Raw genomic sequence first — 3,783 nt, forward strand, 5'->3', positions numbered from 1 at the left:
AGGCGAAGAAGCAGTAATGGGTGGATACAGGGGAGGGATCTGACCACACGGTTTGGATTCCAATCTTGGCTCTACCACCCTACGACCTTGGGTAAGTTACTTAACCTGTCTGTGCCTCTGTTTTCCTCAACTGTAAAATGAACATAATGACCATACTTACTTCTTCTGATTGTGTGATGATTAAATGAGTTAAGAGTAACTTAGCTTTCCACGCTACCCACGGAAGGGGCCCATATGGATTCCCGTTCTGGATTCCCATCGTAACTTAAAGGGAAACTTTCACAATGTCTAGAGCCCTTGATGTCCTGCAAATGAAGGAGGAGGATGTCCTCAAATTCCTTACAGCAGGAACCCACTTAGGTGGCACCAATCTTGACTTCCAAATGGAACAGGACATCTACAAAAGGAAAACTGATGGCATCTACATCATAAATCTGAAGAGGACCTGGGAGAAGCTTCTGTTGGCAGCTTGTGCCATTGTTGCCATTGAAAACCCTGCTGATGTCAGTGTCATATCCTCCAGGGATACCGGCCAGCGAGCTGGGCTGAAGTTTGCTGCTGCCACTGGAGCCACTCCTATTGCTGGCCACTTCACTCCTGGAACCTTCACTAGCCAGATCTAGGCAGCATTCTGGGAGCCGCGTCTTCTGGTGGTTACTGACCCCAGGGCTGACCACCAGCCCCTCACAGAGGCGTCTTATGTTAACCTGCCTACCATTGCTCTGTGTAACACAGATTCTCCTCTGCGTTAGGTGGGCATTGCCATCCCATGCAACAACAAGAGGGCTCACTCTGTGGGTCTGATGTGCTGGATGCTGGCCCCGGAAGTTCTCCGCATGCGTGACACCATCTCCCATGAACACCCGTGGGAGGTCATGCCTGATCTCTACTTCTACAGAGATCCTGAAGAGATGGAAAAGGAAGAGCAAGCTGCCGCCGAGAAAGCTGTGACCAAAGAGGAGTTTCAGGGTGAATGCACTGCTCCAGCTCCTGAGTTTACTGCTACTCAGCCCGAGGTTGCAGACTGGTGTGAAGGCGTGCAGGTGCCCTGTGTGCCTATTCAGCAGTTCCCCACTGAAGACTGGAGCACCCAGCCTGCCACGGAAGACTGGTCTGCAGCTCCCACTGCTCAGGCCACTGAATGGGTGGGAACAACCACTGAGTGGTCTTAAGTTCTTCTACAAACTCTTAAAAATGGAAATAAGGTTGATGGAAAATAAACATGAGTTTCTAAAAAAAAAAAAAAAAGAGAGTAACTTAGAATAATACCTGGCACATAGTAGGTACTCAGAGAGTGGCTGTTATTATCCTATGATTAAGTGCCAAATATAGGGGACAGGAAGTGCTTTTAGAAGCTTAAATGAGGGAGAAATAGCTGCAAGTTGGTTGATTCGAAAATGTTATTCAGAGGACACACAATTTTAACATCTGAAATGAGACTTGAAGAGGGAGAGGAGAGTCTTTAACACAAGGAGAGCCATGAAGAGGAGAATAAACCAGGAGAATTCGGGGGAGCAGAAGGAATACATCCCAGCTAGAGTGATATTTTTTTCATTGAAAGAAAAAGAGAGATGAGGTTGAGAGATGGATAGCCCATTGTAGAAGAGCTGAGAATCAAAACAAAGATTATGGATTTTACCCTTATATCAATTGGAACTCTCCAAGTGTTCCTGGACAGAATGAGAGTAGCATCTTTACAAGGTTAATTCTATAGCACTTGGAAGTGAGGTGTGGAGGGGAAGAGAGACTCAAGGTAGGAAGGCCATTCATTGGACTATTGCAACGATCTAGGTGCAAGTGGATTAGTAATTTAAAAAAGAAAAGAATCAGACGTTTGCATGAGAGAACTATCAAGGGACCTTGATAACAGATTAGCGATGAGAGAGGGAGTCAGAAGATAGCCTGAGTGACAAGAAGAATAGTGGTACTAGTGTTACAAATCAGGAGACCCAAACTTTTTTGAAACAGACAGGAGGAAACCAGAATTCCATTCTGGACATAAGAGTTTGAAGAACTAGAACAACATCCAAAAAGAAATCTCAAAAGGGCAGATGCAGATATAAAACTATTGCAAAAAAGAAATCTGAGCTTGAAAAATAGGTTGGGGATCCTCAAATGATGGAAGCCAGAGGAGGGGATGAATTCACAGAGTAGAATCAATAGACACAGGTGCTCCTTGACTTACAATGTGTTAGGTCCTGATAAACCCATTGCAAGTGGAAAATAGTGTAAGTAAAAAATGAATTTAATACACCTAACCTACTGAATGTCACAGCTTAGTCTAGCCTACCTCAAACATGATCAGAACAGTTATGTTAGCCTACAGTTGGGCAAAATCACCTGACACAAAGCCTATTTTATAATAAAGTGTTGAATATCTCATGTAATATACTGACTACTGTACTAAAAGTGAATGATTGTTACCCTGGTGATCTCCTAGCTGACTGGTAGCAGCTAGGACTGGTATAATAAAGTGTTGAATATCTCATGTAATATACTGACTACTGTACTAAAAGCAGAATGATTGTTACCCTGGTGATCTCCTAGCTGACTGGTAGCAGCAGCTCCATGCCACGACCCAGCATCACAAGTGTGTACCACATACCACTAACCCAGGAAATGACCATGATTCAAGGTACAGTTTCAGTGAATGCATATGGCTTTCACACCATAGTAAAGTTGAAAAATTGTAATTTGAACCCATTGCAAGTCAGGGACTGTCTATATCAAGAAAGATGGTAAAAAAAAAAAAAAAAAAAAAAGACACACACACAGCACAAAGGTTCTTCAAAGAACGAGTTTGGCCCTCTTTGTCTACACAATGAGAACGATGGAGAACCATTCAAGGTGATATTGATCTGTTCATGAATTCTGTTTCTTCCTGATTGAGCCTAGGGAGGCTGTGTGTTTCTAAGAATTTGTCCATTTCCTCCAAATTTTCCAGTTTCTGTGCATGGAGGGCTTTAGATGATATTTTGTATTTCTGCAGCGTCAGTTGTAATTTCTCCTTTTTCATTCCTGATGGAGCTTATTAGAGTTATTTCTTTTCTGCTTCTCATTAATCTAGCCAGAGGCATGTCAATTTTGTTTATTTTTTCAAAGAACCAACTCTTTGTTTTATTAATCTCCCATATAGTTTTTTGTTATCAATTTCATTTAGTTCTGCTCTGATCTTTGTTTTTTCTTTTCTTCTGTTGGGTTTGGAGTGGGTTTACTCATCCTTTTCCAGTTCTTTGAGATGATTCATTAGATGGATTATTTGCAATCTTTCTGTCTTTTGGATATGGGCTTTTATGGATATAAATTTTCCTCTCAGGATTGCTTTAGCTGTGTCCCACAGATTTTGATAACTTGTGTCTCTTTTATCATTTAGTTCAAAGAACCTTTTGATTTCCATCTTGATTTCCTCCTTAACATAATAATCGTTCAGCAGATGGTTATTTAGTTTCCATGACTTTGTGTAGAGATGAGAGTTTCTGTTGGAGTTGATTTCTAATTTTACTCTAATTTCATTCTAATTTTATTTCTAATTTTATTGTGGTCTGAGAAGATGCTTGGTATAATTTCTACTTTTTTAAAAATTTTTTGAGACATGCTTTGTGGCCTAGGATATGGTCAATCTTAGAGAATGTCCCATAAGCTGATGAGAAAAATGTATGTTCAGTGATTTTGAAATAGAATGTTCTGTAAATGTCAGTTAGTCCCATTTGTTCTAGAGTTCTGTTTAAGTTCACTGTTTCTTTGTTTATTTTCTGTTTGGAGGATCTGTTCTGTTCTGTCAGA

The 3,783-nt window shown here is 41.0% G+C and overlaps 1 pseudogene; it reads left to right on the forward strand.

Moving 5' to 3' along the window:
* Positions 1-284: 284 nt before the first annotated feature.
* On the forward strand, positions 285-1,243 carry LOC105880015 (small ribosomal subunit protein uS2-like; annotated as a pseudogene).
* The last annotated feature ends 2,540 nt before the right edge of the window (positions 1,244-3,783 follow it).

The sequence above is a fragment of the Microcebus murinus genome, chromosome 5 (assembly GCF_040939455.1).
Source record: "Microcebus murinus isolate Inina chromosome 5, M.murinus_Inina_mat1.0, whole genome shotgun sequence".
Taxonomy (NCBI): Eukaryota; Metazoa; Chordata; class Mammalia; order Primates; family Cheirogaleidae; genus Microcebus; species Microcebus murinus.